The 15,718-nt window shown below is 46.4% G+C and overlaps 1 protein-coding gene across 2 annotated transcripts in view; it reads right to left on the bottom strand.

The window, feature by feature from the left end:
• TREH (trehalase) overlaps nt 1–15,718 on the bottom strand; it is a 217,369-nt gene that overhangs the window by 146,098 nt on the left and 55,553 nt on the right. Inside the window, exon 1 of one of the 2 annotated variants that reach the window (XM_078682221.1) lies at nt 9,667–9,982. The exons of the other annotated variant lie outside the window; for it this stretch is intronic. The gene's annotated coding sequence lies outside the window, so the exon portion shown is untranslated. Of the gene's footprint in view, nt 1–9,666; nt 9,983–15,718 lie in introns of those variants that run through there. 2 annotated transcript variants of the gene reach the window in all.

Raw genomic sequence — 15,718 nt, 5'->3', positions numbered from 1 at the left:
AGGCTGGGTGTTGCACTGGATATCAGGGTCATCTTTCTGTCTTGGGGCTCAGAAAAGCCTAGGGCACGCGGGACATTCGGGGGAGTACCTCTAAGCCATTCACCAGTTTACAGCAGGTCTGTTTACTGAATAATAACGTTATGATACCCAGTGGGGGCCACTAACTTATTAGATGCAGTACGGGGCAAGGCGAAATGGGCTAGACAAAGAAAGGGTAAGGGGGGGCAGATCAACATAATCTAAAAAATGGCGCTATGAAGATTGGGACACTGCTGGCCATTATACACCACGACCGGATGCTTACAGCAGTGGATTCCCTACACCACCGCCAGCAAGTATAGATCATACCTTTTAAACATCAGCAGGCTCCTGCCGCAGTGGGTTTTCCTGGTACTCACTAGTCCAAGCGTTGGTGTAGCAGTAGGGCAAGACCTGGGAACGCTAATGCAGGGGCAGAGCAGAGTGTTTCTTCCTTTGGTGGTTACTTATACATAAAGGCTGATGTATGTGTAATATTACAGTTCTACTCGCCGGGTGGTGATGCTACATCACCTGGGTGCTTTAGTTTGCTCCGTGTTACCACCTTTCTGCAGTGGTGATGCTACATCACGCTCCGTGTTACCACCTTTCTGCAGTGGTTAAATGTGTTGTATTACGGCATGGTGCTGTTTCATTGTGTACCATGTTTGTAACTTTGGCGCTGTGATTACAAGTTTCCTTAGATCACCCAGGTGCGGGCGTTAAACACATTCCTTAATCGCCGTGATGCCCTGGCTACACATGCCTTTTGTGTTCATCCTGGGCTTCTTTATTGATGTCCTCCAGGCACTTGCAATATTTTATCCAAGCCATGGTTGCTGCTTATTTATCTTACGCAAGGAACAGCCATTGACATAAGTTAAATTTTGACACTCTAGAATTACTATCATTGGTATCTGCTGAGGTGATAGTTAGAACAATCGTGGAACCATTCGCGAATAGGGTATACCTCTTTTCTTGGGGTCCTCCTGGTGAGTAACGCATATCTAAGGGTAGGGCTTGACGAGGCTGTGAAAGCCAGTTTCCCAGGTCCCACATTCCTTTGCAAGCCAAAGCAGAAAGCCAAACAAGGGACTTATTTCATTGTGAAGGTAATCAACATCTGAGGTGCTGTTCACTATTCTAGGGGGCACATTGCACCAGTCCAAACGACCCTTCATTGATGGTAGGTTAAAGTCAACCTTATTAGAAAGCTATCCTAGTGGTAGCTGTGGGGAGCAGCCTTCAGGCTAAGTCTTGAAGGAATGTAGAGCAGCTTGTTTTACCAGTCTATAATCTCATGAATGAGTAAATGAAAAGAGAACAGCTGTATAACAAATATATGTATTTGTTCTAAACACATCCCTCTAGTTCCTTTACGAGGCTAAAGGCAAAAAATTACAGTCAGTAAACTTATTTAACACACAAGTAAATTGGCACAATATACGTTGAGCCTATGATGAGATTAGAGGCAAATAATTACAGTCGGTAAACTTATTTAGCACACAGTAATTTAGCACCATATACGTTGAGCTCTAGGGGTGTACCAAAGCCATATATCAATAAAGTGGTAGGGGAACCACGAATGGCATAGAGACAGGGCCTAGAGCCTGTAGAACTGCTGGGGCCACCACAATGGCATCAACCGAACTGATGGTCACATCAACAGTGGGAAGCTCTACACGCTAATGACTTCTTTCCTGAGGTCTTGATATTCCTACACCCTGGCCCTTGTTGTTATACCTTCAAAGGTATCCCGGTGCTCCGTTGCAGCATCAATTAGGCAGTGGGGGATCGGTGTCTAAACCCCGGGGCTACATGTGCTGGTAGTGCGCTTTGGTAGCGACGGCAAGTAGTCATGAAAGGGCTATGGCAGTCACTGGGGTATACAGGTTTATTATTAGGCAAGGGTATACTAATAGGCACACCACGGTAGCATTGAATTAAGTGCGCTACATGTGACTCAAGTGACACAAGCGGATGCTATGCTGACCACTCGCAAGTGACGAGTAAGGAAGGGAATACATACGGGGTTAATGCCAGCTAGGGCCTAGCATCTGAAGACAATGAATGCAGACACGGGTGGGGCAGCTTTAGTTGGGAAGCCAGGAACCCTACCCATCATACAGCGCTACTGCACAGCACTTCACACTGTGTATTGTCAGGAAGGAATCAGGGATGGGCTATTGCATTTACGGTGGACTATGGGTCTAGGCTTTCACGAAGGTCATACTACCAGGCACCCTCACGGTTGCCATGATGTAAATGCCCCGCAGGTGGCACAAGACGGATGCTATGGGACACACTGGCGGTTGCAGGTTGATTGGAAATGCATCTGGGGCAGACTTTAGCTATGGCTTAGCGTGTTACAAAACATAGTACGGGCATGTGTACTGTATTTTTCGTACGGAAACCAGAAACACTAATCGTTCTGTGTCTGTTTTATTTTATGTCTGACTGGACCCATGGTTGATACCCGGGAAGACCCCACACCACAATTACAGGAGGTGGACAGCCAAGAGGATCAGTACACCGGCATCGGGAGTGTCGAAGAAAAGCATCAAGTGTGAGGAGCGGCCATTTCAACGGTGAAATCGGTGCCGGCTGGTAAAGGTGCTACCCATGTATCATAATTGTAATGTGTGATGGTCACGCATTGGTGTTGCCAGGGGCAGGGCCCCCGTAATGTAGCGGGATGTTGCATCACATAAAGTGGCAGGGCCCCAGTAATGTAGCGGGATGCTGCATCACATAAAATGGCATGGCTTATCAGAAAAACGTATTTCTACAGTAACGGCGCCCATGCTCGCAGGGCCACCAGGGTCAGCATGGTCCATTCATAGGTTGCCAATTGGTAGGGTCAGCGATGGGGATGTGGCAATGCATAGTGCTAGCCTGGGTAACCCCAGGAGTAGTAGGCGAATGCAACACCTCAGCACCCGGACGGCGGAGGCCAGGTAGCGTCACCGAGAAGGGGCGTTAGGTGCCTATGCGTAGGCCAGCCCCGGCTTTCGCCCCTGCAACTTGGGCAGGCTACTGAGTTAGGTGGGGTGTACACGTATAGGGCCAGGATACCCCGGGTCACAACAACTACAGGGACCCAAAAGATGGGGTTTGGCTGTCCAGAGTGGGGAGTGAGAAGTACTCGAGAGGCACACCCCTCCACCCTGAGTATTTAACTGCGGGTAGTGACGATTTGGTTCAACTGGGCAGGTGGTTTCTGGTGGAAGGGATAATCTCAGTAGTAAGCAGGTTAGCAAAAATAAACCCAGACGGCACCAGGGGGGGTCTCAGTTGTTTCCTAGGTTACAGTAAAGGGGGGTGGACTCTGTTAGTGCGCTGAATCACGCAGTAAAGAACCACTCGGTAAAGAGGACCAACACGTGGATTGAGAAATTATTCCGAACACCTCAATTGCAGTAGAGTCAGGCAGTGAGCTGCAGACAAAGAATAGTTGGCCATGGTGGGAGGGTCGCTTCTACTTACAGGATGGGGCACATTTGACGGTCAGGGAAGGCCCTATTGATATGGAACCTACTAGCAGGGGTAGAGGGTTTTTTATTAGGAAGATATGACCTTTCAGGGTAGGCTGTTGGGGGGGGCCAGATAGTCGGTCAACTATGCTGGCCTGTGGCGGTAAGGTCATAATCGGTGAGCAGCAATTTAAGGTCCTTAGGGGGGGGGCGGTCCCATTCACGAAAGGGGCCGCCCAGGGGGAGGGGCCACTGGTCTCTCCCAGAACTTCAGGGGCAGGATATCCGCTTGCTTGGGTGCGGGGGAGGGGAGTCAACGCTTTCCTCAGGCTGGTAGCCACCCCGCACATACACTACGACGTCATCAAGGTGCGCGAGTGTAAGGGCCCTCCTGTTATGGTTAAATGGAGTTCAGGGAGCGCACGTGGGTGAAACGTGCCCTGGGTTGCGCATGCGCATCTCGAACGTGAGAGCGTAGCTGTAAAGGATCTGACACCGGTTAGCGACCTTGCCGTACGACTTAATTATTAAAATGCAGTTAATTTTTCAGGATGTTAGATTCGGTTAGGAAACACGCTGTACTAGCTATTTGTTAAGGTTAGCCCATCATACCATGTCAAAATGGATGTTAATCTAATGTTCTGAAGTGTGCATTTAATAATTGTCTAAATGTTTATTTTTATTAAAAATTTTAATTTTGTTTCATATTTTAATAAATACGGCCAGGGGGGGCCCTGACCCCCTGCCTTCCAAAGACCCAGGTGTTGACTGGTTGAATTAAGTAATGCAGTCTGTGTATTAAGGCGGGGGGTGGCCGGTAGTCCCAGACCATGCCACTCCTAGCTTATTTGCAGTCACTGGCCAACACACTTTCCTAAATTTGCTTTCTGCACAAAAATATCCCTATACTTTTATAACAATCTCCACGGGACGAACTTGATGAGGGCTCGCTGAATAATGTTGTACTGAGCCACATCCTATAGAATGGGCTTGACTTAGTTCTGAAATTCACGTTTTTTCTCAGTTTATTCAAGACAGTATATGGGATGACTATTTACTAATGCTGATTCTAGATGCTCTATTAAACAGATAACCGTAACGCTCTCTATATTTCAGACGATGAATATGATTACACTCCTTCTTCCCTCCCCCTACCCTATTCCTCCCTCCGCCCTATCCCTCCCTCCCTGCCCATTTTAAGGTCACTGCTCTGTTGTTTTGTTAAAGCATCATTTGTATTGTATGCTATAAATGTCGAAATAAAATGTTTAAAAAAACAACATACATGTCACTAGAACCTGAAGCAGGCGTGAGAATCCCGATGTTTGAAGCAAAAAAAAATGCCCAGGCTTTATTTAGGCTGCCTCCCAGCCTGAATTTTTCAGTGCTTCAATAAAAGCAAATTGGAGAAATGCATTCTCCTGATTCTTTTTTTTTAATCTTCAATTTTCCTCTTCTAAAATGTTGGCATGTGTGACAGTAAAGTCAACATCACAAACACGTCATGGAATGCTGTCTGTTAAGATGAACAGTAAAGTGAGGAAATATAATGGCACATGTCATGGAGTGTGCAGTTCCATTCAGCAGAGCAGTAAACATGTAGAATTTTGTATCATACGCTAGTATACGCCCCAATTGCCCAGCAGAAGTACACATGTTAAAAGCAGTTGGTGGTGGCAACTGCTCTTAGGTACCCTCAGACCTGCCAACTCACATGGTGCTACTGTGTGACACAAGATATCGGCTCCCACCACACGGTCTCCCGGTTAGAAGCCGATATCACATGGTGGCAGGGAAAATGAACTAAAAACCACTGTAAATAGTGGTTTTCCAGACCATTTCTGAGGCTTTGAACTGCCCACGTCCATCAATGGGTATGAAAACACCCCAGGACATCGGCACCAGCCTCCGCAAGCTTTTTATATTTTGGGGAGGGGGCGGGTGGAGTTTAAAGTGCCTCCTAGGTATTTGTGTCATGAGGCCCCGCCCCTTCAAGGCTCCACCCCTTCCCACACAGTGAGGCGGTGCGACCGGTGCCAGTGTACCTGGTGATGACTTCAGGGGGTGCTGTGTTTGCAAGTTTGTTTTGGTTTTGAAAGCACCTGCTGCCGCATTCCTTGCCTCTAGCAACTTTCAGGCAACACTAAAAATGTCAAGAGAACTCCAGTGATTAATGTTCGTCCTGGAGAGAGATATGAGTTTTGTCCAGTTGAGGTTTTGATTGATCATAAAATAACACAGAGGGTTGATATGCCTGCTGCCAGGAACGTATGCCATGCAGATCACAAAGTACATATAATGTTATAGGTCAGTGGGCTACTGCTTTTCTAAGAGAATCCTTTTGTTATATTCAGTTTATAATTTAAAATTGTAATAGAGAACAGTGAATTATTAACTGCCAAAGAAATGCATGCACACTGCAAAGTATAGATTAGAGCATGGCTACTCACAAACTTTCTGTCAGGGCCAAAATTACAGTGTGGTTTCTGAACGCACCGGTAGGGGTGGGGTCAGTGGGGGCGTGGTCAGTGGGGGGGGGGGGGGGACCCGCGGGGCTAGAGTGAAAAAATCAAACCCGTTTAAAAACATTAGACAATGCGACAATGCTGTATTTCAAAATCAGATGTAACTACAAAGAGCACATTTTGGTAATACATTGTTATTAGCAGACAATAGCAATCTTAAGAGGCATTGCATAGCTTCATACTCACATTGACCCCAATTCCATCACAGTGTCTCTCTCTCTCTCTCTCTCTGTCAGTCAGTCTCCCTCTCTGTCAGTCAGTCTCTCTCTCTCTCAGTCAGTCAGTCTCTCTCTCTCTCTCCCTGTCAGTCTCTCTCTCTCTGTAAGTCAGTCAGTCTCTCTCTCAGTCAGTCAGTCTCTCTCTCTGTCAGTCTCTCTCTCTCTGTCAGTCAGTCTCTCTCTCTCTCAGCCAGTCAGTCTCTCTACCTCTCAGTCATTCTTTCACTGTCAGTCTCTCTCTCTTTGTCAGCCAGGCAGTCTCTCTCTGTCAGTCAGTCAGTCAGACAGTCTCTCTCTATCAGTCTCTCTCTCTCTCTCTCTGTCGGTTTCTCTCTCAGTCAGTCTCTCTCTCTCTCTCTCTCCTTGTCAGTCTCTCTCTATCTCCCTGTCAGTCTCTCTCTCTGTCTGTCTCTCTCTCTATGTCAGTCTCTCTCTCTTAGTCAGTCTCTCTCTCTCTTTCTTAGTCAGTCTCTCTGTCTCTAAGTCAGTCTCTCTGTCTCTCTCCCCCAGTCTGTCTCTCTCTCTCTCTCACAGTCCATCTCTTTCTCTCTCAGTCAGTCAATCTGCCTCTCAGTCAGTAAGTCTCTCTGTCTGTCAGTCAGTTTCTCTCTCTCAGTCAGTCAATCTCTCTCAGTAAGTCTCTATCTCAGTCAGTCAGTCTCTCTATCTGTCAGTCAGTCTCTCTCTCAGTAAGTCTTTATCTCTCTGACAGTCAGTCTCTCTCTCAGTCAATCAGTCTCTCTCTGTGAGTCTCTCTCTGTCAGTCAGTCTCTCTCAGTCAGTCAGTCAGTCTCTCTCTCTCTCTCTGTCAGTCAGTCTCTCTCCCATTCAGTCTCTCTCTGTCAGTCAGTCTCTCTCTCTCTGTCAGTCAGTCTCTCCCTGTCAGTCAGTCACTCTCTCATTCAGTCAGTCACTCTCTCATTCAGACAGTCTCTCTCTCTATCAGTCTCTATCTGTCAGTCAGTCTCTCTCTCTGTTAGTCAGTCAGTCTCTCTCTCTCTGTCAGTCAATCAGCCAGTCTCTCTCTGTCAGTCAGTCTCTCTCTGTTAGTTAGCCAGTTAGTCTCTGTCAGTCAGTCTTTTTCTCTCTAAGTCAGTCAGTCTCTTTCTGCCAGTCTCTCTTTTTCTCTCTCAGTCAGTGTCTCTCTCTCTGTCAGTCTCTCTCTCTGTCAGTCTCTCTCTCAGTCAGTCACTCTCAATCAGTCAGTCTGTCTCTCTGTCAGTCAGTCTCTCTCTCTCAGTCAGTCTTTCTCAGTCAGTCTCTCTCCTAGTCAGTCTCTCTCTCTCGCTCTTTGTCTTTTTCAGTCTGTCTCTCTCTCTCGCTCTTTGTCTCTCTCAGTCTGTCTCTCTCTCTCTGTCAGTCAGTCTCTCTCTGACAGTCAGTCTCTCTCTCTCCCCCTCAGTCAGTCAGCCTCTCTCTATCTCTCAGTCAGTCAGTCAGTCTCTCTGTCAGTTAGTCGGTCTCTCTCTGTTAGTCTCTCTCTCAGTCAGACAGTTTCTCTCTCTCTGCCAGTCCCTCTCTCTCTGTCAGACAGTCTCTCTCTCTCCCTGTCAAGTCTCTCTGAGTCAGTCTCTCTGTCAGTCAGTCGGCCTCTGTCAGTCTCTCTCTCTCTGTCCGTCTCTCTCTCTCTGTCAGTCAGTCTTTCTCTCTCCCTCAGTCAGTCAGTCAGTCTCTCTCACTCTGTGAGTCAGTCAGTCTCTCTGTCAGTCAGTCTCTCACTCAGTCAGTCTCTCCGTCATTCAGCCTCTCTCTCTATCAGTCAGTCTCTCTCTCTCTGTTAGTCTCTCTTTCTCTGTCAGTCAGTCTCTCCCTGTCAGTCTATCTCTCTCTCTCTGTCAGTCAGTCTCTCTCTGTCAGTCAGTCTCTCTCTCTCAGTCAGTCTCTCTTTCTCCCTGTCAGTCAGTCTCTCTCTCTGTTAATCTCTCGCTCTCAGTCAGTCAGTCTCTCTCTGTCAGTCTCTCTCGCAGTCAGTCTTTCAGTCAGTCAGTGTCTGTCAGTCTCACAGACAGTCAGACTCTCTCTCTACTCTCTCCACTCTCTCGCTCTCCAATGTCTCTCCACTGTCTTTCTCTCCGTCTCTCTCTCTCCACTCTCTCTCTCTCTCTCTCTCTCTCCACTCTCTCTCTTGTGTCTCGCTCCCTCTCTCTCTCTCAGTCTCTCTCTGGGGTGCCATGGGTACATTACCTGCAAGGTCTGCGGGCCACCAAGGAAGGCCTGCCGGGCTGCTGGTGGCCCGCGGACGGTACTATGAGTACCACGGGATTAGAGCATAGATTAATGTTCCAAAAAGGGTTCATTTGGGTAGAAATCAATTCTTAGTAATAAATAGAACCCCCAACTATTGTGTTCCATTTTCAATTCAGAGTTTCTACTTCCCCATACCAAGCACTCTTAACTAAACTGCCTACCAGTATGGATGACATGTCACTCCAACACCTTTTAGCCCTATGGCTTATGTAACATTTCCTATATGCTGATTTACACATGCATGGTTGATTGTCTCTGTGTAATCTGTGATGCAGTGTTCTGACACCCTACACTGTATGAGTGGTGCTATAAAACGGATTAAAGACATCTGAAAGAGAGCGGTTACGGAGACTTGATGGGCACTGTTAAAAGGTGGTGATGAGGGAATCCGTGGTGGGTCACCATCTCCACCACGGATGGGGGGGTGCCAACAAACATTCACGCACTGGGCGCCACCAGCGCTAAAGCCGGCCCTGGGCAGGTATGTAAAAGGGAAAAGGGGAGGGAGAGAGTAGATGGTTGGAAAGAAAAGGGGTTGTAGGTGGAGACGAAGGGATGGGGCTGGTTTGAGCATTTTTGCCAGGAATGCGATTGGTTCTCCCTTCTGGTCCTGCTGTTCTACATGGGATGTGAACGCAGCGCTGCGTCTAATGTGACCAATAGGAAGTCGTTTGGGAGTCCTTGGCACATGATCCTCTGGGTAGCAAAGCAGAGCAATCCAAGCCTTATGCAGGGGCAGACGAGCAACAGCCATTGGGCGCACGGGGCTTCAGCCCCTTCCGTCATGTGTGTCAGCCCGGGCTGAGACAGCTTTGGGGCTGGCGAACATCTATTTGCAGCCGCACCCGAGTACTTAACAGGTCTTTAAAAGACGATTTACTTGTAAATTAGGCTTTTGTTGTGTTTTCACCCCTTCTTAGAGCCACTCTTCCTATGGCTGGAAGAATTAGACCCCCACCCGAAATATTTTTCAGCCCCCCCCCTGAAATTTGGCTCTAGTTGCCTGTTATGGGGTGGGGGTGATTGGTTTGAGACACACAAGTTAGTGTAACATTAATAGCAGGTAACAACACATCCAACCAGCGCTTCCCAAGAGCACAATCCTACACATATAAAACACAGACCGAGACAGCTGCACATTTATTAAGGAGAAATCAGAAGGAATGCTATCAGTAGCAAACTCACCTCAACCATGAGAGTGCCCCTGGTTTGGTGCAGGAAAGGCTCCGCTCTCTTCTGACTTCCGGATAGTGCTCCAGTTGCACTCTGGGAGTTGCAGTCCCGACAGCAGCGCTTCTGGAATTAAGTCCACTCCGTGAACCACCCTAGTGCCAATCACAACTCCGAGTGTATTTAAGTCCGGTTTTCATTCAGTTCTCAGCCTGTGCCCTCCTCCTCCCGCCCGCCCTTCTTACTAAGAAGAAGTTCTTAGCTGTCCCTGTCTGCTGGACGCACTCCGTTCTCAGCCGCTCTGTCCCTCAGGTGTCACGGGATGTGGAGCTCCGTTCAGCAGAAGAGTAAACAGATATAATTGTGTGTTATAGGCTAGTGCACGCCCCAATACCTAGAAAAGGAACACGTGTAAAAGACAGTTGGCGGTGCCAAGTGAAATGCATGCTTTTGTTCTGTCTTAATGTGCTTATGCTTTTTTAATATTTCGTCGTGTGCCTTGGTGGAGCGCGCTGCTGTGAGAACGCGAAACTGTTTTGCAGGGCCGGAGAGGCCGTCTATTCCACGGGCATTTCTCGGAGGACAGGAGCCCTGCGAGGCAGGCTTTGAAGCCCTGGCCGCTCCCGCGGCCTGTCACTCCGCCGGTTTCCAGGCGTTAATTACAGGAGCAAGAGAGGGTTGAAAAGGCAGAAAGGGAGGAGGGTAGAGGGAAAGCGATCAGAAGGAAATGGGAGAGAGAGCGAGAGAGTAGATGGTTGGAAAGAAAAAGGGGTTGCAGGTGGAGATGAAAGGATGGGCTGGTTTGAGCACTTTTGCCAGGGATGCTGTCGGTTGTCTCTTCTGGTCCTGCCGTTCTATACGGGATCTGTGCGCAGCGGTGCGTCTAATGTGCCATATCATATGGCAGGGCTTCAGGTAGGCCGGGTCCTGCCGGGGCTCAGCACCAACAGTTCTAAAAAGCAGGTGCTGAGACTGGTCCCTATCTGGCTCTCCACTTTTGGCCTCACCCTCAAGGTGAAAAAAAAATTATTACCTCTGCAGCAGCACCACCCTTCACTCCCGGTGATGTAACTTCAAAGAGACTCGTTAGTTCTTTCAGTCTCGCCATTTCAGAACTTCAGCATTTTCAAAATTAGATATAACGAAGGCATAGTTGTTGCTTATTTATCTTATACAACTAACAAGCATTGACAAAGCCAATAGTCTTGACCTGTTGTAGGTGTAATGTTACTTGTTGAATTATATATCTGGATGCTATGACAGAAGTAGCAAAATACCAGTCGAGCAGCACACTATTCTCAGCACAGATTTTTAGCTTAGATGTTTTTTTAGCCACGCCCCTTAATTACATCGGTCACGCCCCCTTGAGAGACCCAACAGTTTTTCGTCCCACTTAACGCCCTGCCCTGTGGGAAGTAGTTTGGGGGTCCTGGAGCAAAGAGGGTTACTGGACTCCAATTCGGTCAGTTGGGTCTTTTTTCCACTGATGTCCTGGGCCCAGAGACAGCCATTGCTCTGACAACGCCCTGGGCAGAAAGAAATTTGGCACACTCACTGATTTCGGTGAATAAAATGAGACGGTATGAGAGCTACTTTTGTATTCGCAATTGAGGGGGTGCTGATGTTTGCATAACCTTAATGCAATAGCTGCATGCGCACCCCTGACCAATGGCAGCCTGGGCCCGGCTCACCCATGCCAAATGCTGGCCCTGCCAGTGCATGATATCCTGTTACACCCAAAGGCGAGCATGAAGAACATCTCTTTAGCACATAATCCTATGGGTAGCGAAGGAGAGCAATCCAAGCCTTACTCTGAGGGGTTTGTTTGGATTGAGATTTTAATATAAGTGCAACATTAATAGCAAGTAATAAACATCCAACCAGTACTTACCATGAGCACAAAACTACACATATAAAGCACACCACAAGATAGCTGCATATTTATTAGGGGCAATCAGTAGGGAATGCTATCAGTAGCAAACTCGCCTCAACTCAGAGAGTGCCCCTGCACTGGTGTCTGCACTGCAGGCCCCGCTCCCAGTCACTTCTGGCTTCCAGATAGAACACCAGTGCACTCTGGGAGTTACAGTCTGGGCAGCACCCCTTCTGGAATTAAGGCCACTTCATGTGCCACCCTAGTGCCCATCACAACTCTAAATTAGTGTCTTTATGTCAGGTTTCTATTCAGTTTTCAGTCTGTGCTCACCAATGCTCCCTATACTTATTCTTCCTCATATGTGGTGTAGGAAAGTGGAGTTTTATGTAGTGTAGGGGTTAGACCTCACCTTGTAATACTGTCACAATACCCCAAAGATGGTCCTTGGATTAGCACCAACACATTCTTAGCTCACTCCTCGTAGGGTTTAAAGAACAGTCAGGCTACACTAGAGGAACATGTGTTAAGCATTTCAGAGTAACAATACGGGCGATACGTAATAGACACAACTGGAGAGAAATCCAACGCCAATTTATAAAAATAAAGTGTATTTTTATCTTAATTTAGACACCAAAGCAAACATAATTGCAGACATATATTCGGATTTATAGATTTTAGAAGCAATAGAAAATCAATGCAAAATAATACAGTGAAAATTTAACATTGCGGTAAATGGGATAAACAACTAGTGAAAATCGGTCATTTGCAAGTCGAGTTGCGTTGTACCTTTGCATGGTAAAGATGGTTTAGGTCCCAGGGCCAAGCCACTGTAGTCAGTTCAATTTTACCAGCCAGAGGAACTCGGGTCCAGAGATGTCCTGGCTGTCCTTGTTGCTGAACGGGAGCCGCAGGAGAGCTGCATTTACCACTGAAATGGTACAGAGGGGGAAAAAGATGCACAATACCAACAACAGTGTGGTTGCTGACGTCCACTGAAGAGCGGATGGAATTCCCTTTTAATGCAGCACTGAGTGAAGGGTTCGGTTGCCAGACTGGTCACCAACAAAGCATTGGCAGCGGTAAGCAGTGCAGAAAGTAAGTTTGATATCTGGTGGCGGCGAAGGGGAACGCAGTAATTGCCTACCATCTGGAGTTGGCTGATCCCTCGGAGGGCTCAATGGCCAGGGATTCTTCTGATCCGGAGCATTGTTGCACCTGCTGTTTGCAGGGGACTTGTGCCACTAGTCCAGGGGAGCCTGAAGGTACTTCAGGCTTTGATAGGGTCAGTCCGTCTGGAGGAACCAAGAGATAGCCTAGGACAAGTCTCGTAGAGGCAGTTCCAAGAACGTTGCCACAGGTGCAGGGTATCCCTCTTTTGCTTTGGGCAAGTCTTGTCGCTGGTGCGGGGTCCTTCTATCCTCCTTGATGCAGTTTGTTTAAAACTGAGCTTCTGGTTACAGGGGGGGGGTCCTTAAATCCTAGATTTATGATAGTTAGCGGCGTGGGAGCTAGTAGCCAATTGGCAGCTCGTCACTGCAGCTAGTCTGCCCCTGAGCTGACTACATCCGGGGGTTTTGACATACAGTTTGTACCTCCTTTAGTAAAACTGTGCGTTTGTTGGACAACATAATGTCAGGATTGTGCCAGACTGATTCCATGCACACCCTCAGGATATGTTGGCCTTTATCCCTGCTAGCTACAGTGCACCATCCATACCCCTAACCTTACAGGGCAACAAATATGTGTGCAACCCCAGAACATTTTTATATGTTTAGTACAAACTATAATCTGTGTCTTTGTATCGTAAGGAAGAGCTATTAGCATATTCTTCGACAGAGGGTGGCTAACCATGCTGTTCCACGTATTGCCTTGCAAAACGCAGTACAAATTCTTACATTATCCCGTATATTCACCAGGTTTATTCGTTTATCCCATGTGGTACAACATGGCGCCCAGCAAAGTTCTTTACCGTATTGATACGGCTAGTGGATTTCCCTTCCCGTTCTCGCGCTATCACAGCTAACCTATCACTGCGCCCAGCAATACTTAAGCAGGAAGAGAAGACAGTCCGCACTTCATGCGGGACGCGATGAGAGAAACTTGAGGGCTTCACCAGTTTCCATATCCGGTAAGTACATTAAAAGGGAATCTTTACACTTATAATGTCAACACTCAGAATATATAGAGGGTGATTACTGTCAGGAAGAGGCTATAGGGTGGCCATTCACGTCTCCTTTAACATTGCCGCGTACATCATAGTCCATGTTTTTGTGTTATTGCAGTATCCTAACAGTATACCTAGTTCCATCTTACCTGCCTATCATCACTTAGCTTTGCGCTTTATTGTGGTGATATAGGTCGCGCTCTGTTATTACCGTATCCTAGCAGGTTAATTAGCATGAAACTTACCTGCCTATCACCGATTAGCCTTGTGCTTTATCTTAGTGATAGAGGTCGCGTTCTTTTATTATCGGTTCCGCACTATTACAGTTTGATCACCACCGGGTACAAATACTTATATAAGAAGGGTAGACAGTCTCCACCTTATGTCGGACACGATGGGAGGAGTTAGATTCTCTTATCTGACTCCACAGCACGGCTGGCCTAGTAAATGGAACCTCTTATGGCAGTGTGGCCAAAACTTCAACTCCTCAGAGTGATGATATCACACTACGTTGCCTCCACACAAACAAGGGAGTTATGAGGTCCCTTTTTGTTTAGATGAACGGCATTCATACCACAGTTAGAGTGAGAGCTTGACATATAATTCATTGATACAAGGAGATAGGGATCCATGACTGATATTTCAGTCATTAGGAGAGAGGATCACTAGATGATTAATTAATGTATAAATGATGGAGATATTAGTACGCTCTCTATTCCATGAAATTATTTGTTTATTTTTAGAGATCCAGTAACAGGACCAAGAGGCTCTTTAAAGAAACGTATCTTGCAAGTGATGGACCCTATTGACTGTATCCACTTATAAGCTCCTATCTCATATATATAAAGGTACATACTATTGGTTCTTTTTTATCTCTCCCTCTGTTATCATTTGTAAGTGCAGTTAAACATGGATTTAAACTATAGAGAGGATATATTTTTATATTATCTCTTCGCCTTCTTTCATTGATACAGAGTGATAGCAGTACAAAACCAGAGAGCAGGCACAAACTTTATTAACAAACGAAACACCAGCCTCTTGAATTTTTCACAGGTAGGCGAATCATTGGCTCTTTTGTTTCTCAATCATGAAGATCATGTTTAAGATAGTATAATAAAATCGATCTTATATACACCTTCAGGATATACCTTTACAGCCACATCGCAGAGTCGCAATTGGTAGATAGTTACGTATATTCCAATATAAGGAATCCACGCATCATATGTGTAAGTCGAGAATATGTTTCATTCCTAAATTGACTGTTACTAGCATAGCAGGGTTGGTATCATGACCTAAATCCCAATTACAATCAGAAGTGGCCCATTACTAGTATATCTGGTACATCTAGATATAGGCATATAATATATCCATGGTGTAAAAGTATAAGACTCAATTAGAGTGGTGAATACAAAATAGGTCAACCAAATGCAACATAATTGTTTTTTTTGTGTATTAAGGTTATCAACATAATTCTTAAATTTTTGGGCTGCCTTATTATTAGAATTGTGGGAGAACTAGAGATGGACATCTATTTAGTTACTATATGCACAACTAGGAGTACTCTATCTCTCCGTGAGACCAATGGATCCCCGATACACACTCATTAATGGAGCAGATTTATAGAATGTGAGTTATATATGGGTCTGGTGGCTCAGTGGACTAATGCGTCTACTGCAGGGGCCTGTGTTCGACCTCATGGTCACAGGTTCAAATCCCGGCGGGTCCACTCAGCCTTTCATCCATCTGAGGTCGATAAAATGAGTACCATTGAGTTGGGTAACAACAAACATCTGTTATTCAGCGCCAAGATGCCCGTAGTGGTGAACGTGCGCTTTACAAATACACATGTTATGTTATATATTAACCATATTGAACATAACATCATATATATATAAGTACTCAATCTTGTTCCATAGGTTCCTATCACAAATCATGTGCCTAAAACCCCTTTCAATTTGAATAGGGAAGAATACAAAGCCTTAACACAAATAAAGGATAATAAGGACATAACGATTAAAGCATGCGAC

The sequence above is a fragment of the Lissotriton helveticus genome, chromosome 3_1 (assembly GCF_964261635.1).
Source record: "Lissotriton helveticus chromosome 3_1, aLisHel1.1, whole genome shotgun sequence".
In the NCBI taxonomy this organism is placed as follows: domain Eukaryota; kingdom Metazoa; phylum Chordata; class Amphibia; order Caudata; family Salamandridae; genus Lissotriton; species Lissotriton helveticus.
The sequence above is the reverse complement of the archived record's forward strand: the minus strand, read 5'-3'. Positions and strand labels throughout refer to the sequence as shown.